The 26,169-nt window shown below is 40.3% G+C and overlaps 1 protein-coding gene across 1 annotated transcript in view; it reads right to left on the reverse strand.

The window, feature by feature from the left end:
- Positions 1-26,169, reverse strand: part of SCFD2 (sec1 family domain containing 2) — a 408,974-nt gene that overhangs the window by 249,555 nt on the left and 133,250 nt on the right. The gene's annotated exons all lie outside the window — the stretch shown is intronic.

Raw genomic sequence — 26,169 nt, forward strand, 5'->3', positions numbered from 1 at the left:
AATTCTTAGCCATCACAGAGTTGCTATAAATATTTTTGTACAATTTTTCCTTCTTTTCTCATTTTCACAGTTACTGTTGTTAACTGTTTCCCTCCATCCTCTTCCCTTCCCCGTGATATTTACTCTATTATCTATCTTCTTTCACCCTATCCCTCCTCAAAAGGGAATTGCTTCTATCTGTCCCCTCCCCCAATCTGCCCTCCCTTCTTTTGCCCCTCTCTCTTTATCCCCTTCCCCTCCTATTTTCCTGCAGGGTTAGATAGATTACTCCATCCCACTGAGTGTGTATGTTATTCCCTTCTTGAGCACTCAGCTTTCTATTACCATCAAGTATGGAGCAGTTGCCAATTTGAATCCCTAGAGGAAGGTTCTTCACTGAGAGCTCCCCACACCAATGGGAAAAAAAATCCTAACTTTTAAAAGATACTTTACAAGAACATCTCCATTTCATACATGTCATTTTTCTCCACCACACAAACCACACACAACTGGAAATCAAATCTCTTGCAGTTAGTGTCCAAACTAACTTTTTTTCCCTTTTGCCATAGAGAAGATATTGGCAGGAAATTGGGCATTACTGATTAAAAAAAAAAACACTCCTACTTCAACTGGCTAATCTGGCTGAATACTCTGAGAAAATCAATAGGAAGATAAAACAGTTTGCTTTATATTTAACATTGTTTTTAATTGTGATGATGTTAAGAAACAAAAATTAAAAACATAAGACTTAAACAATGAAAAATTTGAATTTGAAATAAGTTAATAGGTTCAAGATGTGATGAAGAATTAACATCACAGAGTTGATTTTTTAAAAATAAGTCACACAATCAAATGAGTATTGGCACCTTCAAAAGACACTATGTGGGAGGCCACATTTATTTTCACAGATCTCTTAAGCTCCCCAAAATCATTTAGAAGGAAAAATCAGTGTGTTTGGTTTGTTCAAGCAGGGGCTGTGAAATCAGGCAGCCTTTACTAAGTGTCTACTAGGTGGTCATAGCTAACATGTATATAGCACTTACTAGGTGCCAGCCACTGTGCCAAGCTTTTTAAAAATATGGTTTCATTTGCTGTTCACAACCCTGGGAGGAGGTACCCCATTGCTATCATCATTTTACAGATGAAGAAACTGAGGCAAACAGAGTTAAGTCCTTTGCCCAGGGTCACACAGCTAGTAAGTGTCTGAGACCAGATTACCTAGTTCTTCCTGACTCCACGCCTGCTGTTCTCTCACCTGGGCCACTTGGCTGGCCAAGTAACCAGGAACTTTGCCAAGTGCTGGGGATGTAAAGACCCCCAAAAGTGAGTTTTCTTACTTTTTGCTTTCATCCCTACCACTGACTCATTATAGGACAATAAGCAGGTGATTTTTTTCTTTCTTGGTCTGAACCTGTAATTCCATCAGAAGGTGAAGGAAACTGCCAATGCAGATCAGTGGCTCATTAATCCCTCATGGTCTGGGAGCTGTCTGGGAAACAGTGGGGAAAGGACTTACCCATGGTCACCCTGCCAGCCTAAGTCACAGAGAAGACAGGAACTCAGTTCTTTTTGACCCGAAGGTCAGCCCCCTGTTCTCTATAATATGTTATTTTTCCAAATGATTTCACAGGATTAGAGAACAGTTGTGAGCCATTTAGTTCTGCCTCTACCCAAAAATGCTGCTAGGTGTCACCACAGTCACGATTCATAGAGCTCCCCAACTGCTGTCAAAAAAACTTGGGTTCAAATCCAGCCTCAAGACACTAACTTGAGTGACCCTGGGCAAGTTATTTAACTTCTGTTTGCATCAGTTTCCTCATCTGAAGAAAAGGAATAATAATAGCACCTACCTCCCAGGGTTGTTGTAAGGATCAAATGACATAATAATTGTAAAGTACGTTATAAACCTTAATGCCAGCTGTTGTTATTATTGCTATTAAAAAGGAATCCACTCTTACAACCTCCCTGGCTTGAGGGCTCAGTCTATGCTTTTTCAGTAGTCACTCTTGAAAAGCAGGTTTATAATACACTAAGAACCTCATGAAGTACTCCTTTCATCATTTTCTCCAACTTTCATGGAAGGAGACTTATTAAGAAACAAGAGAATTTAAAAAATAATAATTTGGTCAAGATCCAAGTTCTCAAGTATCAGAATTTACCCTTTCAGCATGCTGCTGAGGATTTATTATATAGAATCCTCCCTCACCAAAAAACGAAAAACAAAACAAAACAAAGAATCCTATCGGGGCAGCTAGATGGCGCAGTGGATAGAGCACCAGCCCTGGAGTCAGGAGGACCTGAGTTCAAATCCAACCTCAGACACTTAACATTTACTAGCTGTGTGACCCTGGGCAAGTCACTTAACCCCAATTGTCTCACCAAAAAACAAAAAACAAAACAAAACAAAGAATCCTCCTTCACCTATTTTAACATTCCATGAGGCTACTATTGTGCTGTAAGAAATGATGAGCAGGAAGAGTTCAGAGAAACCTGGAGGGTCTTACGTGAGCTGATGATATGTGAGATGAGCAGAACCAGAAGAACATTGTACACAGTATCATCAACATTGAGTGTTGACCTACTGTGATGGACTATATTCTTCTCACCAATGCAATGGTACAGAAGAGTTCCAGGGAACTCATGATAGAAGAGGATCTCCAAATCCAAGAAAAAAAAAAGAAAGAAAGAACTGTGGAGTATAGATGCTGATTGAACCATATTATTTCTTTTGTTTTGGGTGCTGTAGGTTTTTTTTCTATTTTGAGGTTTTGCATTACTGCTCTGATTTTTTCTCTTGTAACAGGATTAATGCAGAAATAGGATTAATGTTATTATGTGTATATATATGTGTGTGTATATATCTATATGTATATGTATAGAGATATATAGATATAACCTATATCAGATTACCTGCTGTCTAGGGGAGGGGAGAGGGAGGGGAGGGAGGGAGAAAAATCTGAAATTGTAAAGCTTGTATAAACAAAAGTTGAGAACTATCTTTACATGTAACGGAAAAAATAAAATACCTTATACATTAAAAAAAAAAAAACATTCCATGAGGCTCCTGTGGGCATGTTAAGATATACATACCAGCTTTACAGAGGTGTGGATAGAAAGAAATGACTTTGCTTAATTTAAGACAGTGGAATCAGTGATAGAGCTAAATGTAAAACCAGGAACGCTAAAAGTCCTGTCTTCACAACCCAATCATGGTGCCTACTGTGTATACCCTGTCTTGTGCCTCCTTTAAATGACTGTTGGGATGGGAGCACCAAAAGAGCATCTTGTTGTAAAAGGTCAGCTTTATTGCAAGGCAAAGCTGTGAATGGCATCAGAGCACAGACAAGAGGACAGCATTTAGCCCCTTTTCTGATAGTAGGGGGCGGGGGGGGGGGGGAGTCATAAATAAGGCCTGACATAAGGAAAGGCTTTCTGATGACATCAGCCCAACCATGAAGAGAACAAGACTGGCTGGTAGAAAGTAAGTACCTTCTCATTGGAAGGACGTCAGCAAAATCCAGATGATCATCTGCGAGGGATGATGGTCAGTAAGTGGCAAATAAAGGATTAGGAAAAGCTTTCTGTATTTTAAAGAAAGCTAGGAATGCAGAAAGGCAGAAGTAAGAAAGGGAGTTAGTTCATTCCAGGCACGGAATGCCTGTGGAAAAAGGCATGCAAATGAGAGATGATGGTCAGGAACATCAAGTACCTCTGTTCCACTGACTTTGTCCTGGGGTTACAAATGGAACTTCCAGTTCTTTAATAGCATAGGATCAACTACCTTAGCACTCGGTTATCAAGAATAATCCACTGAAACAGGACACATGGATGTGCTGTCTTCTCCATTCTGCTGTCTCTTTGTCCTCTCTAGCACATAGTAAGTGCTTAAGATACTTGTTGACTGGATTTTCTCATGGGAGTCACAGAAGTGGGAGGGATTTAGGAGGTCATTTGGTACAAGTCCTATCTAAACAGTAATTCCCCTATTATAAATCAATAAAGTAGTCCTCCAGTCTCCATGTGAAGATCTAAAGGGATGGGGAAAGGGTTAAGTGCCAAGGAAATCCTTTCCACTCTGGCATTGTCACAAATGAGAGATGTCCTCTCATTATACCAAAACCTGATATTTTCATAGTGCTTTCAAGTTTATAAAGCACTTTCCCAACAACAATGAGATATGTGACACCTACAGGTAAACACTTTAGTAAGGGCTTGCTCCATTATAGCCCAGTGGAAATGAATGGAAAAATCGTTAGGGCAAACTCAAGGGTAGAGTGAGTCAACTGTTTGTTTGCCCAGTTCCACTTTCTAGGATTTAAAAATTAGCAGTTTCTCAAGAGCATGAATTTGTAGAAATATAATCTGAAAATCTTCAGGTTGAAGTCACTTCTTAGAACTTCATTTCTTTACTGCCAACAGTTAAGCAGTAAGGAACCTGGGGTGTGGGGGGGGGGGCGGGGAACCGGAGAAGAGATTAAGAGAACAAACTAGCCAGAGACAACAGGCAAAGAGAGACAGAGATCTTCTAATCCCTGGGATTAACCTCTAACCTTTTCATTTTAAAGCCACAGGGCTTATTGACTGGAGCGAGAAGACCAGAGCTATGTTGACAGTGATAAAACTTTCTGATTATTTTGCAGTCTGGGACTGATATTATTTTTGAATGAGTCCCAATATCTTCATACAAAGAGCTCTTTGTCAGTTTCATGTGCTCTTTACAAAAGTAGTACTTTTGGTTGACATGAAAATGACGATGCTTAGTCAGATCTATACTTCCCGGCCATGTAGAAAGGCACTATACATGAGCATGACAGGGAAATGAGTCATATTACACCTGGGCAGACAGTAGGACCCACAGTTTGCATTTGGGTTACACAACCACAGAGTCTGCTAGGTCAAACTCTCATGGATTCTCATATGAATGAAGTTGCTGGGTGGTAGGTTCACTATAATTTCATTTAAAGCACCATCCCTCAAATCTTTAACTAATCCCCCCATGCCACGCAAAGTAGGATTGCCTAAGTGGAATAATTGAGAGGTGCCGGCAGGTTTATCTAACTAAAATCTCATCTCTTCTCTCTGTGCCTGTCCCTCACTCCCCCCACATATACACACATCCCCACCAACATGCACACACAACCCACCCAATCAAGAGAAGCAGCCTTAGCAACCTCACGCTTGTGCTTCCTGCTATCATCACACCTGGATAACACAGTATTTGGGACTGGGAGGGACCTAGGCAGCCAATCCGGTACAATTGCCTTACTTTACAGATAAGGAAACTGAGGCCCGAAAAGATGACAAGACTTGCCGAACGTCACTGATCCCACCGTCTCCTTTAATAAATACCTTTAATCATCATCAACAACTACAGACTGATACTGTATAGCTTGGTCCTTCATTTGACCCATTTTCTCTCTGAAAAGGCCTGGAAGGAATGGCGATCCAATCAGGACGATCATTTCTTCTGGAACTGGCAAGTTAATCAGCTGCCCTATGGGCTCAACCCTGTTACTTTCCAAAACAGAACACCATTTCCTGGCACGCAAGCCTATGGAATATAAGCTCCTTGAAGGCAGTAGTTGTCTCTTCTGTATTTTTTATCTCCAGTTCTCAGCAGTGCCTGACCCGCAGGAATAGGGCCGGTATACCTAGACACACAGGAACTCCTAAACGAGGAAATTCCTTCTACCAAGGCAGGCTGTGCCCTCTCTGCAACCTACAGTCTTAGAGAGCCGCCTATAACACATGGCCAGTATACATCAGAGATAGGATTCAGACCCAGATCTTCCTGGTCTGGAGGACATCTCCCTAGCCACAGAGGGCAGGCGAGGTGGCTGGCTGAAGTAGCAAGGGACCCTGAAGAAGAGATAGGACTCAGCATGTGCCAGGCAATTCAAACCACCACCATTTTCCCTCAGACCCAGATGGAGACAGCCTAGAACCCTCAACCCAAGGGCCTTCGGAATAGCAGTGCCCCCTAAATCACTGGATTTGCTTCCGGTGCAGACCATGTTGTCATTAGCTGGGAAAGCAACTCCTGTGGAGAAGAGGCCAGTCATCTTCACAACTGCCAACCAACTGCAACACAGGATGGGCAAGTCACAGGAAGGCACCCTGAGAGAGAGCTGGGTGGCCCTTTATGCCAGACCACCAAAACCACCTTGACTACCACCTCTCCTCAGGCCCCAAAGAGGATAGCCCAGGTCCCCAAACCCAAGAACATTGGGAATGGTGATGTTGCCAGCCCAGTGCCTATAGCCATCATCCTGAGAGTCAACCCTTGTGGAGAAGCAACTTGATATGGCTAATGCAGGAATTTGTTTCACTAAACTATGCCTATTAGTTAAAGGGTGTTTTGGTTTATTTATTTCTCCAATGGTGGGTGAGGAGGTGACAGGAGAGAGAGAAAAATATATATTTTGTTAATTGAAAAAATGATTTTAATTTTTAAAAAATCAAATGCTACAGAGAGTTGAATGAAAAATGAAGACTAAGAAAAAGGCACAGGATCTCAGGATTAGAAGGTGACTGCTGAAAATGTAATTTGAGTAAGAAAGTAAGGACAAGGTTAGCTTTGGCATCCAAATGTAAACAAGACATCCTTACTAAGGATGCTTATATTATCATTTGGCCTTCATTGATGGTAGAATTTACATTTGTTGAGGGCAGGAACTATCTTGTTTTTGAGGGGTGATAAGTGCCTTAATTTTGGTGTTAGCCACGTGAGTGAAGAGACAAATGAGAGGGAAGGAGAGAGACAGAGGTGGGGCGGTGGAGGGAGACAGAGAGAGCCAGAGATCCAGAGAGCCAGAGAGAAGTGCTTTGAAGGGACAATGTTGTGGCTATGAGGGAAAGGCAGAGTGTTAAGAGGAAAGTTAGAGCTGAGGGTAATGCCAAGATTGTAAACCAGACTGACAGGAAGAATAATGATGTCCTTAAGAGAAATAAGGAAATGTAGAGAAGGAGGTAGATTTGAGAAGATATAATGTGTCCTATTTGGGACCCGCTGAATTTGAGATGCCTGAGGGAAGCATGGGCTAGGAAAGGCAAACAAGATGGTTGCAAGGGTTCAGGTTGGGGCAACTGGGAAAGGAGGGTTAAGCCCAGAAAACTGTGGGCATGAGGGATGATGAAAACTGTGAGGTATTATATGGCATGGCTTAAAAAGCCACAGAGGGTGTAGCAGCTTGGCATTTGCCATTACAAGAAAGCTATGTCTAGGCAAGCCCCATGCTATCTGTCATCCCTGTGTCATCTTGAGCCTAGTCAGTCCTTCAAAACTCGAACTTCAAGATTCTCGGTTACGCCCTCCTGGTGCTCTTTTGCTATTAGCACCCTCCGCCTTGACCATCCCTGCTCTGAAGCACTCCCACCCTCAGGCCACAGCCTCTCTAGTCCTAGGGACAGGACATAAAAGAATTACAGGGCAAAACATGGAATACATATTTTAAAATGGGACAGTTAAAGAGGGATGGAATAAAATAGAGGGAAGGCAAAGAAAACAATTCTATCTGTGGCACATAGATGCATACACACACAGAGGCATTCCAGGCTAGACCCTGTTTCAAATGGAATGTTCAGACCTCAATGTTTCCAAAAGCCTCCCCCACCTCCAGGTGTTTGGAACAGTCGACGACTTCATATTCATGTTGCAGAGAATTCCCAGAGGGTGTGAGAGGGAGATGAGAATGGATTCCATAAAATATCCTCCCCATCACATAGGCCATTATAACAATTTACTTCTATTGTGTACCGGGAGGAAGAGGAAAATGTACGGCAAAGTTCTTGTTAGAGACCAGTGTGTTTGGCAAAGCAGCCACAGAAGAATTTGCAGAGAGAAGCCCACTATGCTTGATCTATTCAACCCGTACTTACCTTAGGTGAAGGGAAGAAGGAAAGTCCTCATTTTCAAAGGAGGAAGAGAATAACGACTTTCCATTTGGATAATAAATTGTTCGATTTCAAGCATATGCATGCCTTTTCAGGATATGAACTTTGCGGGGAATGTTTTTTTCCTGTCTCTTGGGAAATGATGTTACGTTGTGCTTCAAACAGAGCTGCCAGGTTTAAGAGGCTATTTTGTGTAAACAGGCCAGCTGGGCTGTAACTTGCATGAAATAAGGGACAAGGCACCTCTTGGAAAGACAGAAGAGCACACCACAGGGGAGTTGAGAAATGCGCCTTCAACAAAACTAGCTGGCGGTTTGTCGATCTCTAGCCACCTTGAATGATTTAGGGGCTCTCTTTGCCACTATCATCAATCAATTACGATGACCGAACAGACTCTAAAAACAAAAGTTTTTAAACTGTAACTACCCATGACCTAAATTTCCTGCTGGTTATGCTGGTCCCAGGTTAGTCCTATTTGTCTATCATCGAGGGAGCCAATAAAAAGAATAAATACAGGTCCAATGCTAAGCTTGCCAAAGCCTCCATAAAAACATTCACACTCCTCCAATAGGAGCCAAGTCAATTTACTCTGTCTTGGGTCACGTTCTTCACAAATGCTAATGCTAATAATAATACATTCCTTCCCCAAAGATGCATTATTAAGAGGGAGATTTTTTGTGTTTCCTTTCTTCTTTTTCTCTTTAATCCTGGCCTAAACAATTTTGCAACTCTCTGGAGACAAATTAAATGATGTCACTTTGCTGACTTCAGCACAGGATCTGTGTTTTGGCAGGTTGAGGGGATATATGAGAAGGTAGAAATATAAATTTCAGTTGCCCCAGTGGTAAATGTGATATTCAGCTTCCCAAGGTGTGCTGGAATTTAACTTCAAGGATCTAAAGGACAAATAAAGACAAATGACTGCTTAGTACTGGGGAAAGGGGCAGCCATGCAAAGAAAGAAGGAAGAGAAAGAGAGAGGGAGGAAAATGAAAGAGTGTCACACCAGAAAAATGTTGTTATCTCAGAAAAATGAGACAGGGAGCTAGTCTGGGTAAGGAAGGAGCTTTATTAAAGAAAGGAGGCTTCAAGGGTGAGAAGGAGTCCTGCAGGTGGATGGGGTAGATTATACAAGGAGGCTTCAAGGCCAGTAGTCTACTTATCCAAGTATGCCAAAGGTTAAAGCCAGTTTGTACTGCACTTGCTTAATTAGCTTATGCATATTAACTGCCAACACCCCAAAGGCAAAGACTGCTGCCATTTTCAAACATGCGATGTATGTAATAGGAGGGGGGGCATGTTAAAGGGAAATATGTAGAGGCATTCTGGGAAGATTGTACACCACTTAGCCCTCAACCAATAAGATGAAGAGGGGAGGGACTTTGTCAGATTTAGGGATAAAAAGGGAAGTTTGCTGTGCACAATGTGCCACTTTTCTTTATAATGCATGCCCATTCTTGCAAGAATGTAAAAATATCTTCATATATTCACCAAAAGAGAAAGTCTAGTATTTTTATTTCTGTCAGAAGGAAGGGGGGGGGGGAGAGAGAGAGACAGACAGACAGACAGACAGACAAGCTTAAATCAGACATAAAAATCAGAAAAAAAAGCAATCAAGTGGTATTTCAACATATTCTATATCATTTGATGAAGGAATGAGAATGAGATGAAAGCTAGGATTGTTAAAAGGCTTCCAGGGCAGCTAGGTGGAGCAGTGGATAAAGCACTGGCCCTGGATTCAGGAGGACCTGAGTTCAAATCCAGCCTCAGCCACTTGACACTTACTAGCTGTGTGACCCTGGACAAGTCACTTAACCCTCACTGCCCCACAATTAAAAAAAAAAAAAAGGCTTCCTAAACTCCTCTAAGATAGTACCTTATAATACTGAAATTTTTATTCAGTAACCAAGAAGAGTCTCACAGCTGTGATCTGCTTTCTAAAACCCACAAGAGCTGGGGGGGCTTGGGAAAAGTCCCAGGGAGCCTCTCCTGGCAAATGTCAAAACAAGGGTTTGAGTACTCTGCTTGAGAAAGAGGCCCTAAATTCACTCACGCTCGCTCTTCTCTTCTCTCCCCACCCCCATCTTTGTCTGTCTGTCTGTCTGTCTGTCTGTCTGTCTGTCTGTCTGTCTGTCTGTCTCTCTCTCTCTGCCCCCCCTTTAACCCCTCCAATATTTTATTGATACTTTTTTACACTGCTGTCATTTCCTGAACACCTCACATCCCACAACAGAACCCTTACTCCCTTGTAACAAAAAAAAAGTACGGCTAAATCAATGCACTAACCGAGTGTTATAATATATGCTTTCTTCTATATCTATAGTCCACAACTTCTGCACTGATCTGAAAAAAAGTATGTTTCAGCTTCCCTTTTCTGAAGTTCACTGTTCTTTGCATCAGTCCAGATTCAGATTGTCTTTCACTATAAGGACTAGTATGGAGGTAAATCTTTCACTTCTTAAAAGAAGGGACCAAGTAACTCCATGGTCTTCCTAGAAGAAGGAGCCACATTTTGGTATATGAAGAGAACTGTTTCATAAACTGCAAAGTACTTTAAAATGTAAGTTATCATTACCTGAGGTCACTCTATGTCTCTACTGAATGATTATAGATTTTTGAGCTAAAGGGGATTTGAGAACAACCGTGTCAAATTCAAACAGAACCACATTCTTGATGGTCACACATTGACTTAGAAAACTACAAATTAATATTATCTATGGTGTATTGTACATTGGGATCAGACCCCAATTGGGACTTTTGTAGGCCTTGTTTGTCACCTCTACTTTCGAGGTAATCTAGTACTATTTATTCACTTGAAGGGTCACTGAGATGCAGAAAAGAGTAGTAACTTTCCCAGGTTACACACACAAGTGGGCAGGGCATGGGTTTGTTCCTCTAATTCCAAATCTACTGTTCTTTCCAATTCACTTGAGTTCCAACAGAACTAGAAACACTCAGCAGGAAAATCTGACTGAAGTAAAGTGTGTGTAAGAGAAGCATCAGTTTCTGACAGACAGATCCTGACATCACCAAAAGTTACCAAATACAGCATGATCTTAATTTTAGTGAACTCTACATAATTTACCTCAGTTCTACCATTAAATACTTAGTCTTTCTTTACATCATGTAAAAAACTGCCGTGTTGGAAGGGCCCTAAGAGGCCCTCTGCTCCAAATGAACCCTGACCTCTCGGTATGACCATCCTATGACATAAGCAGCAAGTTGTCAGCTAGCCGCGTGTAGGTCTTACAATGCTTCTCTGTATTCATATTATTTATAACTTGCATGGAGCACAGTAATGTTCGATTACTTTCATTTTTATTTAGATAATTCCAAATAAAGCCTCAATTCCCTTCACTCCATTTTCATACAGCATGATCTCAAAGCCTTTCACTATGCTGGTCACAACTTCTAAATTCCTTTCAACTTATCAGTGTCCTTCCAAAAATGCAGTCCTCAAAATGGAATTCACTATTTCACATGTGGTCTGGCAGAAGGGCTATCACCCTTCTTGGTCCTGAATAAGACACCTCTAATGCAGCCCAAGATGCCATTTATCTTGTCGGCTGTTTGTTACACTACTGGCTTATATGGAGCCTGCTAAAAGGCTTGGATCATTTTCAGATGAATCGCTGTCTAGTTATATCTCTTCCATCATATTTGTGAAGTTGATTTTTTGGACTCCTTTCAAAGGATCCTCACTGGTCTACAATACATAAGTACTCAGTCAAAAAGTATGTATCTAGTGCATCAGGATTATAAATGAAACCAAGAAAAATATAAAGGGTACCTATGGGGATACAAAAAGGGTACACAGGGTATTGAGAATCAAAGTTAACATTTAGCATTCTAAATATGAAAACTTTCCAAGGCCCAGTGAAATGACACATGATCATCAGAAAAGAAATGGTTGAATAGAAAAAAAATCTTTGTATCAAATTTATCAGAAAAGTGTTTGGTATACAAGACATGTATTTAGGGACATACATTATATATATAAAATTTGTATATGAATGACCAATATCCATTCCCAATGGATCAGTAACCAAAGGATATGAACATAGAGTTTCTCCAAAGAAGAAGTGCAATCTATTAATTAACAAGTATATGGTGGATAGAGCACTGGCCCTGGAGTCAGGAGTGCCTGAGTTCAAATTCAGCCTCAGACACTTAACACTTACTAGCTGTGTGACCCTGGGCAAGTCTCTTAACCCCAATTGCCTCACTAAAAAACAAACAAACAAGTATATGAAGGAATGCTCTGAATGATAACAATGTTAGAATTGTAAATCAAAACAACCCGGAGGTTTCATCTAACAGCTAACAAATTGGTAAGCATGACAAAAGATAGGAATATGTGGTCATTGTTGGAGGGGTAGTGAGAAAATAGGCAGGTGAAGCTACAAATTAGTACAAAAATTTTAAAAATAAATTTGAAATTATCCAAATAAAGTATAGGAAAGTAATAGAACATTACTGTGGTCCATGCAAGTTATACATGCTATGAATACAGAGAAGCATTGTAAGACCTACATGAATTGATGCAGAACAAAGTAAGCAGAGCCAAAAAAACAATACACACAATGACTTCAACAATGTAAATGGAAAGAACAACCACCACAGAATTATAAAAAATGAATGCTACAAAATCTCAACCAACAATCATGGCAAGAAGGGATATAAAAAAGATACTTTCACTCTTTTGCAGAGTTGGGAATCCTATGAATGTAGAACATTGAAAATATTTTCAGATTTTGGGGTGGTGTGTTTTTTGGGGGGGATTGGCAATTGAGGTTGAGTGATTTGCCCAGGGTCACACAGCTAGTAAATGTCAAGTGTCTGAGGCTGAATTTGAACTCAGGTCCTCCTGAATCCAGGGCCAGTGCTCCTATCCACTGCGCCACCTAGCTGCCCCCTGGGATGGTGTATTTATTAATTTTTGTTTTTCTCTTCTTCCTCTTTTTCTTTTAAAAACATATTATTTAGGGGCAGCTAGGTGGCGCAGTGGATAGAGTATCAGCCCTGGAGTCAGGAGGACCTGAGTTCAAATCTGGCTTCAGACACTTGACACTTAGTAGCTGTGTGACCCTGGGCAAGTCACTTAACCCCAATTGCCTCACCAAAAACAAACAAACAAAAAACTCCCCCAAACCAAAAAAAAACACCCCAAAACATATTATTTATTATAAGGGGTGGCTCTGAAGGGATGGTGGGAAAGGAATATAGGGAGAAATTTGGGTGATGTAAAAAAAAAAGACGTCAATAAAATTTACACACATATATGTACATTATATATGTATACACACACACACATTTCATAAGAAATGAAATCAGAAGACAGAAGAAAGTTTCAGCTAAATGAGAGAATGATTCACAGTGTCTCCAGTAATAGTTAGGAGTTTTGGTTTCATCATGTGTTCACAAACAAGTAATTTCACCTTATTTGATACTTGGTCATCTTGCTTTGTCATGCTTTAAATAAAAAAAAAAATCACCATGAAGATAACTGCAACTTATGTGCCAACATTTGCTGCAAACAATGAAGATGCAGAGAAATTCTATTAAAAACTTCACAAATTCCTCCAAATACACACACACACACACACACACACACACACACACACACACACACACCTATTTGGTGGCTTCAATGCAAAGAGGAAGCCAAAGAAAGGGAGCCAAAAACATACTAGAAAATACGGTTCAAAATGAAGGAAAAAACACGTTTAATGTCAAAACGCTTGTAGACTACTCAAAAGTCTCATGACTATAAATCACTACCATCTCTTCCAGAAGAGCACAAGAAGATGCTGAATTTGGTAGCAAAAGAGAACATTACCCAAAACCACTAAAGTGACTCTATATTAACGGATATAAAATCACTGTTTCCGAATTTGGGAGTTATTTCTCAATCAATTATCTATGTGCTGTCAGACCATCAACTAGTTAGAGCACTAGTGAAAATGAACACCAAACGAAATGATGGATATAAAGGTTAAAAAAAAAAAAAGCCGCATGTAATTATAGAAGCTCCAACCTGACTTATTCAAAGAAGCTACTACTGATCCCCACCCCTCACCACAGTGGGAAATGGGAAAGGGAAGATACTGGTGTAGATGACCACCACATTTTTTATAAGTTTAACTTATATAAAGCAATTATCACAATAAGAAGACCAAAAGAAACCTGAAACCACCTGACCCAGTCAACCTTTGAGCTCCTTGCCAAGTAGAGAGACAGGAAGGTCTAATATCACCACAATGGTTTAGAATACAAGATCATTTAAAAATATTTTAGAATGGTGAAGTGTCAAGTCATAAAACAATGAAGTGATGGAGGAAAAAATGTATCTGTAGAAACAACTAAATCATTCCAAGAGCAGTTTAAAGATAGAATTGGAAGTACAAGAAATAGACAAAAAGTGGAAGAGCCCCACCAATTTTTTCACTGTAATCTATTTTATCATCAGTAACAGTGAAGGTACTATATGTGATCTCTTGATACCTCAGTCTTCATGATATATTTACTTCAATTCTACAAATATTAAATGCCTACTAGGTGCAAAGCATTGTTCTAGAAGCTGGGTACACAAACCCCTCGAAAATGAAACTGTTATACTCCATGAAGAATTTACAATACATTATATAAGGAGGTGGAAATAGCATTAAAAATGAAATTAGGAAAAACCACCTGGATCAGACCAAATACAAAGATGAGCAATCCAAGCTGGAGCCAACGAAACCATGAAAGCAATGAGAGATTAATTTTAAAGGTATGTAAAAGAGGAGAATAAATGAAATGATTAGGGAAAAAACCCCACAGATATAATTACTGAAAAATACCAGTCCCCACTGAATTATTTCCAATAATAATTTTTAATAAAAAATTATTTGGATGAAAAAGATGAGGAAAAAGATGGATTAGATAACCTCTAAGGATCCTTAGAATTTTTCTTTTTAATTTTCATTGAAATCTTTTGTTTTTACATCATAAATTTCTCCCAGTATTCCTACCTTTTCCCCTCCTAGAAAGACATTTATATAAGAAATTATGTTTTTAATGGAAAAAAATCAACAAATCTAATCAATACATTTTTAAAAGTCTGAAAATCTATGCAATGTTGTACGTCCATGGACTTCCCCCTTTTGTGAAGAAGTTATCTTTTTTATTTCTTTTGTTTGAGTCATGCTTATTCTTGGTAATTCCACAACATTCACTTTTAATTGTTTCATGCTCGCTATTCCTTGACATTTACATTGTTGCAGTCAGAGTATATTGTTTTCTTGGCTCTGCTTACTCTGCTCTGCATTGATTCATATAAGTCTTTCCATGCTTCTCTAGTCATCATATTTATTGTTTCTTACAGCACAATAATATGATATTAATTCATATACTACAATTTGTTTGGCAATCCTCCAATCAATAGATAACTATTTTGTTTCCAGTTCTTTGCTATCACAAAAGGACAATAATCTCAGTGTATAGGGAAACATTTTTCTTATCAATAACTTCCTTGGGGGATAGTCACAGTAATGAAATATCTGCCTCATAGTATATGAGTTTCTCATTCCAAAGTGGGCCACTTAAACTTTTGGAAAATCATTTTTCCACTTAATCAATTAAATTAATTTCCAGGATGCATCAAATAAGAGAGTTCTATGTTAACTAAACCTGATGAAAATTGTTTCATTCAGTAACTTGAATGGCATTTTTGTGAACAAGATGGAGAAATGTGGACTAGAAAGAGTCATATTTTACTGCTGAGGAAACCGAGGCTCAGGGTGAGTGACTGACCTTTAGTCAAGCAGCTGTTTAGTATCAGAAGAAAGATTTGAGCTTACATCTTCTTGACTCTATGTCCGGCAATCTAGATATTATACTGCAAGGCCCTGTAGCATGCATTTACTTAATGTCCAATCACAGTCATCATCATACTAAGCCATCTCTAATAATATTATACAACGGGACAGGGCAAGGGATGGAACCCTGTGGTGCACTTTAGGTACCTCCTTTTAGATGGACACCGCTCTCTTGCTTAATGTTTATTTATATTTTTTGTATCATTGACCAGCCAATTATGAATATATATAATGTGACTCTTGCTAGTGGGAAGAGGAAATTCCAGGCCATCCTTTGAGTTTATCACTTTTCCACTTTGGTAAATATTATCAGGACAGCCATAAACTTGAGTTTTTAAAACTTCTAGAACATTTTAGCATGTTTTGAATTTCAGAATTTCCTGTTTTAAGAGACTTGGAACATGAATATAAAGATTCACTGGGGAACAAATTCCATAATTTATTCCAAATTATTTAAGTAGAAACCAAAAGCACCACTGGGTTTAAAAAGGCACATTGAAATAAAAACACAAATAGAAGCACCTTTGTACAACAGATAGAATAACCAAAAAATTCCTATAAAAGTCAATTAATGGGGGCAGCTAGGTGGTGCAGTGGATAGAGCACCAGCCCTGGAGTCAGGAGTACCTGAGTTCAAATCCGACCTCAGACACTTAACACTTACCAGCTGTGTGACCCTGGGCAAGTCACTTAACCCCAATTGCCTCACTTAAAAAAAAAAAGTCAATTTATAAGCCAAATTCTTTGGCATTTGAAAAGTCAAACATGAAAATTATTCAATTCAATTAATATTAATCATCTCCCACTTCAGAATGCAAGCTCCTTCTGAATAGACACTGTTTTTGCCTTTCTTTGTATCTACAATGCCGGGCATGTAGCAAGAATGTACTAAATGCCTGCTGATTAATCCAAGAAACTTAGCAATGTCATCCTGATTTGGACCAATGCTCAGCTCACTCTAAGTTTTCTTCTCTACTTGGTGTGACCGATTCATGGTGAACACAGCTGCTCTCCATCACAATACTCTCAAAAGGTTAGGAATATGGAAAGATCATGGGAATAAGAGTCAGACAGAGTTAGAATAAGAGTTGGGTCTCTAGACCCAGTTCTATTTTGACTAGCTGTGTGACCCTGGCAACTTAATTTATCTAAGCCTCAGTTTCCTCATCCAGAAAAGGAGAGACTTTAGGCAGGAGGACGACTGAGATGCTTTCTACCTCTGTGACTTCCTTTGAACAATATTTACTACGTGTCCAAAGCTTACACTAAAGTACTCACTCGGACATTCCACTGTGGGGGCAGAGATAGCTCTGGGTTCTTGAAGGCTGTGCCAGTGCAGCAGAAGCTCTGACGGGAAGGCTTTTAGGACAAGCCTGGTGAGGGGCTGTTCCTGTTGTCTGGGGACAAGACAAGTCAGTCTCAAGAGGGTCATCTCCAGAAGGCTGGCCACCATGAGATGGATGCTTTTGGCCACTGCGACTCATGAAGACCATGCCCTAATACGTCAATGTACTGTGATCTACACTGGTGGAAGGAGCATCCACACAAAGGAAATCTCAGGTCGTACTGTATTAGAGCATGTATCAGGCAGTCTGCTGTGGAGTGGGGATACAGAGATGAAATAAGGCCAAGGTCCCACCCTCAAGGAAGTTACGACAGGAGAGAGAAAACAAGGACATGCCTATTTCTATGGTACATGGCAGAATATAAGTACAAAAAGGGGCTTCAGAGTGATCTGAGACACTCCTTGCTGTGGGCATCTTGAAGGATTCCACAGAGGAGGTAGCATCTGAATTGAACCTATAAGCTAGCCAATGAATTGGAAGGAAGGACCAGAGAGGAGAGATCCAGTGCACAAGCATGAGAGACAGCAAGAGAAAAGTTGTGGAGAGAGATGACAGGAAGAGAACCCAGAATAAGTGCAGCGTTATGGAGTGACTCAAATGCCAGAATTGGAGAGGTATTGAAAAAGATTCCCTGAGGGTCTAACACCAGACAAAGTCCATATTAATCCACCATGGTCCAATCATCAAAGAGCCTGACGTAGCACTATAGCAATGGTTTTAAAGAAAAATAATTACTACTATTTTCAATCAGTCCTAAGTAAATATATTCTCTTAGAATTTTAATTCAACAATGTTTAAGAATGGTTGAAGGTACCTCTAAATTTGAAGTATTGAGTGAAAAATCCATGAAATATAACTTTGCATTTGCACATTTACAGGTATGTTATGTCTACCTCAAAAAATATTTTACAGTTTAAAATATCCAACCCAGCAAATAAGTGCAACATTTTGCTAAGTCTGAAAGCAGCACTTGTTAGATTCGAAAATTACTCATTTTTGAAGATGCAAAGACTGCCTCAAGAAAATATTTTTCAATTACTGGATAGGAAAATAAGCTGCAGTACATACATTTTAAGACCTATTAAGGGCCATTTGGCTTTGTGCATTTTCAATTTCAAAAAATTATATTAAGTAAAACTTAGTAATGGTTTGATTGAATACCTTAAAAATCAGGCAGCACTGTTACACTGTCAAGCAAACCAAAGGGCTAAGATGGAAATGATCTCACTGCTGCCACACTTTGATATTTCTCCTCTGCTGCCTACCATATAACCCGGGAGGTAGTGCCTAATGAATGGGTAAAGTCAAGTCAACAAGCATTTCTTAAAGGCTTCCTATGTGCCAGGCACCGTGCTAAGTGCTGAAAATACAAATACGATAGTACCTGCCCTCAAAGAGCTTACTTTCTAAAAGGAGGGTGGAAGGAGTAGATACAACGATACAAGGCTCTGTAAGGATGAGGCTGTGGTGCCATTACTGAAACAAAGACTTTTCCCTTTCATTTTCCTTCTCTTCTTGAGCATCCTGTCGAATCGATGATTTGGGAAACAGTGTGCCCAAGCCTTGACAGACTCATGGTTACTATTTTATCCAACCTGTCTCTAAGACAGTCATTACTGGTACCCTGCTTTTTCTTCCTATTTCTCTCCCCTTTTCTAACTAGTTTTTCTTCCTTCCTTGCTCTAACCTTCCAAGCTCCAATTTAGATTGATTTCATTGGAAAAAATAAAAAGACAAACCGATCACAAAATCGTTAAGAAGTAAACAATTTATAATTGTAAAAGAAAAGAAGCAGCATGGCAGTGGGGAGGGGGGGTGGGGCAGGGAAGAGAGACTGACTCGGAGTCAGGAAGACTTGGGTTCAAATCCTACCTTGCACACATACTGGCCTAGTGACCCTAAGCAAGTAGCTGAATCCATCAGTGCCCCAGACATCTAATTCTCTTAGACTCTAAATTGCTCTGCATTGGGGAGGGGCTCTCCCTCCCTGGGAGTTCCCTGTGCCAATGAAATTAACGGTCTATCTTTAAAAAATAAGAACTTTTAAAAAAAGCGCTGTGATCGATCTATACAAAGGCTGGATCCATTCTGTATGTTACAGTAATGGTATAACCAGGGCTGCTAAGTACACAAGGAGACTTTAAAGAACACAAATTTAATTTACTACCTTCTATTTCTGTATCTGCAGCTCCTGCACTGACAGCTGGCTGGGATCACTTACCCACTTGTTCTCACGGACACACTCATCACCTGACCATACAAGGGGCTGTGGCTGGTGGCTCCTAAGTGACAGAGAAGCAGTAGTGGGGGGACACTGCTCTGCCTATCAGCCCCCAGTAATGAAACCTTGCCCATCCATCCACACCCAGATCAATGGAGAAGCAGCAATGGCCCTGTAAAGACACCATGCTCCCCGAGGCTACACAGTACAGTGCTCACAGTATGACTGTCTGGACATTCCAGGATAACAGCTAGCATTTCTATAGTGTTTTATGTATGTCATTTCACTTGATTCTCACAACAATCCTGGGGGTAGTCCAATGATGAGCCACCTCATACAGATGAGGAAATTGAAGCACAAAGAGGTTATGGGACTTTCCCAGGGTCACACAGCCAAGAAGTGTCAGAGACTGGATTTTGACTCAGGTCTTCCCAAGTCCATGTCCAGCATTCTATGTATTAATCTACCCAGCTACCTTTGAAGGGCAGAAACCTCTGGAGTTATGAGCTATTCATTCAGGAAGACCTGAGTTTGACTCAGGCTTGCTGTGTGATCCTGGGGCGAGTGACTTCTCTGTGCCTCAGTTTCCTAATCTGTAGAACAGAGATGATAATAGCTCCTACCTCCCAGCTTTATTGTGAAGATGAAATGTGATCAATTTGACAACACCACAAATGCTAGCTATTGTTTTTATATTGCTGTTGTTGTTTTAGTTTGTTCTCTGACCAGAGACGGGCTGGGCTCCCTCTGGTCACTGGATTGAAATGATGTCATAATAATAAAAAGGCATGGAGGTTTGAGGATCAGGAGATTACAACCCCAGCTCGAGCACTTACTAGGTCAGTGATCCTGGTTGAGTGACTTAACCTCTTGGAGCACCTGTACCCTCAAATATAAAGTAGGGATAATAATATTTTCATAACCTAAAAAGGCTCATAGCACAGAGACCTGGAAGGGCCCCTAGACACCACCTAATCCAAGCTCTTTGTTTTACGGATGTAGAAACAAGGCTACAAAGACCCAAGAGCACATGGCTAGGAAGGGGCAGGTTATTACTGTCTACACCTTAGTCCCCACTGGATTGTAAAGTTGCCACACAAGTCACAGAGAGAGGCACTGTGGTGCAGGGGATAGCATGTTGGACACGGATTCAGGAAGATATGGTTTGAACCCCACCTCTAGTACTCAGACACCCTGGTAAGTCATGTAACCCATCTGAATCTCAGTTTCCTCAACTGTAAACTACCTCACAGGGTCACTGTGAGGCTTAACAGAGACCATGCATGTAAAGAGCTTCATAAATCTTTAAGCATTGGGCAGCTAGGTGGCACAGTGGATAGAGCACTGGTCCTGGATTCAGCAGGACTTGAGTTAAAATCTAGCCTCAGACAGACAATTGACACTTACTAGCTATGTGACCCTAGGCAAGTCACTTATACCTCATTGCCTCACCCCCCAAAAAATCTTTAGGCATTTTAAATAAATATCATTACTTGAAATATAAACAAATTTCAAATAAATACAGCACTATTATTATTTCAGTTGTGTTTAATATTTGAATCCTTTTTAAATATCCTTTTAAAAAATCACCTCATTAGCCCCTGAATAAGTTTTCCTACCTCATTTCTTCTCCTTCCAGAGCTGCCTAGAACTCTCCTTCCCATCATTTCCCAAACCAGAGCAGTACTCCCGCAACCCTATTCTTTATTCAAGGACTCAGCAAAGAAATGATTGTATTGGCAAGTTTTCTGCTTTCTGACAAACTGATCAGCAGGTATCCTTATTTCTTTGGTTCCCTCTTTAAATAAATGCAGTGAGTTTACAACTGTATGAAAGTTTGGTTACTTCTGTTGAGCTGATCCCAAGTGTAATAAGCCTCTAAAATATGTAATTCAAATCCCGATTTTACTAGACATTTCTACAAGATCAGCTTCTTTGTTCATAATAACAATAACCACAGAACTCTGCATATTCAACAGAACTGCAGCCTTTTCCAGAATGTCTAGTCAGGTCTGTGGGGATCTTTCCAGAACCCACACCTGAATCATTTACATGGGAAATGCTGACCCATGTGCTAAGTGAAGAGTTCCATGTCAAACTAGGAGTTAGAGGGCAGTTAGATGGCGCAGTGGATAGAGTGTGAGTGCTAGCCAAGCTTGGAGCCAGGACGACTCATCTTCTTGAATCCAAATCTGGCCTGAAACACTTACTGGGTGTTCAACGCTAGGCACGTCACTTCACCCTGTTTGCCTCAGTTTCCTCATCTGTAAAATGAGCCGGAGAAGGAAATGGCAAACCTCTCCAGTACATCTGCCAGTTGCTGTTTGGCGGTTTTTCAGTCACGTCTGATTCTTCGTGACCCCTTTTGGGATTTTCTTGGCATGGAGAGTCAAACACAACTGAAATGACTCAACAACAACATGAATCAGAGACTCAAGGTAGGACTTAGGATGTAGCAAGGTAGAATAATATTCCAGTATATTAGTTCAATTTGAACAGATGAAAACCACTTAAGAATGCCCTTTCTCACTTCTCTTGCCCTTCCTTTCCCGCCCTGCCTTTCTCCACCTACCAGGCAGAGAGGCTTGGCCTACACTCTGACACCTGGAGGTGGAGAATGATGAAATGTTCTTCTGAATTAGAGCCATAATGTTGGGTGGAATTAAGAGGGGAAAAGGGAGCGTATGAAGGAAATGGCACCTGAGCTAAACTTTGATGAAAAGTCAGGGTTTTAAGAGACAAGGTGAAGAGGAAGTACATTTCAGGCATGGGCCACAAATGTGTGAAGGAGAGCAAATAGGCCAGTTTGTCTCAACCAAGAAGGAGTAAAGAGGAGTCTGGGAAGGCAGGCTAAAGATGAACAGTGGATGGCTTTAAATATCAAAGAGAAGAATCCATATTTGATCCTAGACGTAATGGAGATCTGCTGGAGTTTCATTAGGAATATTGCTTGGACAGGTGTTACTACTTATTGGAGAGGAGCGAGAATGGAGGCTGGAAGACCAATGAGGAGGCTACAATAATAGATCAGGAGAAAGGTGGTGAGGCTTTGAATTGGGGTCGTGGCTGTGTCAGTCAAAAGAATGAGATGAAGATGAAAGATGCTGTGGAAGTAGAATCAGTGATACTTGGTAACTGGCTGGGTTTTTGAGAGGGAGGTAGAAGACACTCCCTTCTTCAGCAGTCCTACTAGAAATCTAGTAACCAGCGAGCTTACTTCTTTACAAGGCTGTTGATTTCCATCTTGAAACCACTCTAATTATTAGAAATATTCCTCATACTAAGCAAAAACCAACCTCTTTAACTTTCACATATCATTCCTAGTTTGGCCTTCTGGAAGTACATTTTAAGTTTACAGTGTAATTCACCCAGAGAAGCATGCTGACCTGAACCAGGTACAGTGAGACAATCTACTACTCTTTTTTTTATTTTGTTTTTTTGTTTGTTTGTTTGGTGTGGTTTGTTGTTGTTGTTGTTTTTGGGTTTTTTTGCAGGGCAATGAGGGTTAAGTGATTTCCCCAGGGTCACACAACTAGTAAGTATCAAGTGTCTGAAGCCAGATTTGAACTCAGGTCCTCCAGAATCCAGGGCCGGTACTTTATCCACTGAGCCACCTAACTGCCCCCAATCTACTACTCTTAATGTAATCTGAAACCGTGGTAGCTTTCCAGACATTTGTGTTATATAAACTGTCAGCCAACCAACTGCCCTAAGTCTTTTGGCTGTGGACTATTACCTGAAGCCAGGTACCCATATACACATACACTTCAGCACCTATGAACAACTTTTTCTCCTGCCCTTCCTTCTCCAACTAATCAGCAAAGAATTTTACAAGTGCTTAATCATGTTAATTTTGGTCCATTGTTCCTTCCAGTCCATTTGAAAACTTTATAATTTCTGGACCTGTCATTCTGTCTATCAGATACGTCTCTGTTTTAATCTCCTGTAAATCTGATAAGCTTGACATCTATGTCTTCGTACAACAAAAATGTGCACAAGGTCAGTACAACCCTTGAGGCAGGCTGGCAAGACCTTCTTCCCAGGTGACAATTACCCGTTACTTAAAACTTTTCTCATATAGTTGGATCAGCTATGAATCCACCTAATTGATGGATTCGCTGGTGGATCTGACATTAGAGCTCAATAATATCAGACTGTTACATCCAAGGCTTCCCTCTAGTTGAAGAGTTGAGTAACCCTATCCGCAAAAGTAAATTAATTTTGCATGATTTGCTCTTAGAGAACCCATGCTAACTCCCAACGAAAACTGCTTTTCTTGGTAAGTGCATCTAGTTCGCAATTAGTGTGAATTATGAACCCCCAAAGTGAATGCATGTATTTGAATTTGAACTATTCAAAATTATAATTAGGTAAAATATGGTCACTGGTTCCAGCCAATGGAAATATGCAGTATGGATTCAAATAATGGGGGGTTAAGGGAATGGCAGGATTCAGTATTCACACTAATTGGGATCTGACTATAGTCACAAACAAAGGATTTTTCTAAGAAAAGGGAATAAAGGAAGACTTACTATGCTATTCTCGTACTGACTGTGGACTCTTATGGACTTGGCTTTATTCTCAACTTTTTTGAATAACCTCTTGTTGTCTGGAAAGGGCAGGTCTGCAAGCAGTAGGAACCTAATGCCTTCTAAGTTCTGATAACAGCAAAATAATCATTTTTGACAAAAGAAACCTTTCCACTGAACGTGTGAAATAAAGTGTAATTACATAGCTGCACTGTAGGGTAGAGACTTAGCTCCAAATAATAACACACTCTGAAACATTTGCAGTCTTGTGTTCCTGATGAGAGGCTGTGCTGTATTGTGGAAAGAAAGTCTCTGAGATCCACATGGGCCCTTTCTGAGCTGGGTGACATTCTTTGGACAAAAAAAAAAAAAAGGTAAAAAAAAGGATCAGTCTCAGTTCCCTCATGTAAAATAAGAAGACATAATGAATAAAGTGCTCTCTAAATGTGAGCTAAAATTTTTGTTGGTTTAAAGTGTAAAAAATTAATTGTGATTTGAGGTTTTTATAACCCCATCTTTTGGCTAGAATTAAAAAAAAAAACCGGCACACACACTAGCCTGGGGCTCGTGCTCCACCCACTGGTTGTAGCCGTTGCCATGGCACTGGCACCTCACATCATCACCACTTGCCTACACCTACATGGGCCTGGCAAAAGTATGACTGGAAGCCCAGTGAGGGCAGTCATGTGACTGTCAGTCAGGGCTTCCAGCCAATTAGCTTGGGGCTGTGTGTGTGTGTGTGTGTGTGTGTGTGTGTGGACAGCCTGGGGTCTGCTGGGAAGGAGAAGGGAGGAGTTTCGACATTCTGGCATGGAGCTGTAAAAAGGCACAACGCCCTGTGTTCTGCTGAGCGGTGGTGTGATTCAGGTTGTATTGCTTCTCTTCCCCCATTCTTTTTTTTTCCTTTCCCTTAATTCTACTGATCTTGCTTGTGTTTTTAAGTTCATTCTTGTTAACAAACCCTGTTCTGTTTTTTGAGGAAGGCTACTGGTCTCCTTCCTTGTTCCAATATTGTGGCAAGCCGCCTAGCTAACACTCCCCAATTGGAATTTGGCCCCTACAAAAGCCACTACTATTTATTATTGTCACTGTTGCTAGTGGTGGTGGGGATGGTGGCAGTAGTAGTAATAGTAGTGATAGCCATGACATTTACATAGCCACCTATGTTTGCAAAATACTTTACATAAATTATCTCATTTGCGCCTCACAGCCAACCTGCAAGGTAGATATTACAGGGATCATTATGTCCCCATTTTACAGGATGAAAGAAGGCTCAGAGAAAAATAAAACACGAGTTGCCCATGGTCACACAGGCAGAAAAAATCTGAGGTAAGATCTGAACCTGGGTGTTTTGGGCACCAAGTCCAACACTTTAACCACCATAACATACCATCTCTCTAAGGGCCAATTTCCGTGTAGGGATATGACCACCGTAAGAAAAACATCGTGTGATTTTTGGATTATTTTAGTTGCACTGAGGCCTAAGGCATATCTGTAATAAGCCAACATACTTTTAAAAATTGAAAGCATAATAGCAATATTCTTACAAAATATAATAAAACTGATTTGGGCAGCTGGCTCTTTTGAGTTAATTAAATTCACTTTCCTTAGGGAACTTATTTTGAACTTCTTGAATACTAGTCTCTAAATACAGTATAATTGGCTTTGCAAAAGTAAGCAAAGCAGAAAAAGATCTGTGGAAGAAAGTTGATTAAATATGAGTCAGCAACCCTTAAGTTAAAAGCAAAAAATACAAGTGATATTGTGATATGTAAACAGTGTAGCCATTGGGAGGCAAAGAAGAATAATCCTTCATAGCCAGCATTGATCGGGCTTTTATTAGAATTTTGTGTCCCACAACTGAAGAGGGAGGGATAGAAGATCAAGAGAAAAACTACAAAAATGTTCCAGAAATTGTACAAGAGAACCCATGAGGAAAGAAGAAAGACCTGGAGTAGGAAAGAGGCAGTGGTAGATAAAGATCCTCTGGAGTCCCAGGGAACCAAGACTTTGGAAGCCTTTCCTTGGAATTTATATCTTTAAATTAAATAAACAGACAGAGTATCATGCTGTAATTTTTTAAAATTGCAATATTCTAAAATTGGAGAATAGCCTCAAGTGTTCCATTATTCTATTGAAAGGTGTTTTCTAACATTTTAATTTATATTTTAAGACAAATACTCAAATACTGAAATAGATCTGTGATCTCAATGACATGGAGGTTAGCCCTGATGAGGCACACTACTATCCAAGCAGCCGTGTCTGCACACCCTGTGTCCACAGGCGGAAGTTCTGCACCCCCAGGGTCCTGGCACCATTATCGCGTCCTCTGGACATCTCTAG

The sequence above is a fragment of the Dromiciops gliroides genome, chromosome 6 (assembly GCF_019393635.1).
Source record: "Dromiciops gliroides isolate mDroGli1 chromosome 6, mDroGli1.pri, whole genome shotgun sequence".
Classification (NCBI taxonomy): Eukaryota; Metazoa; Chordata; class Mammalia; order Microbiotheria; family Microbiotheriidae; genus Dromiciops; species Dromiciops gliroides.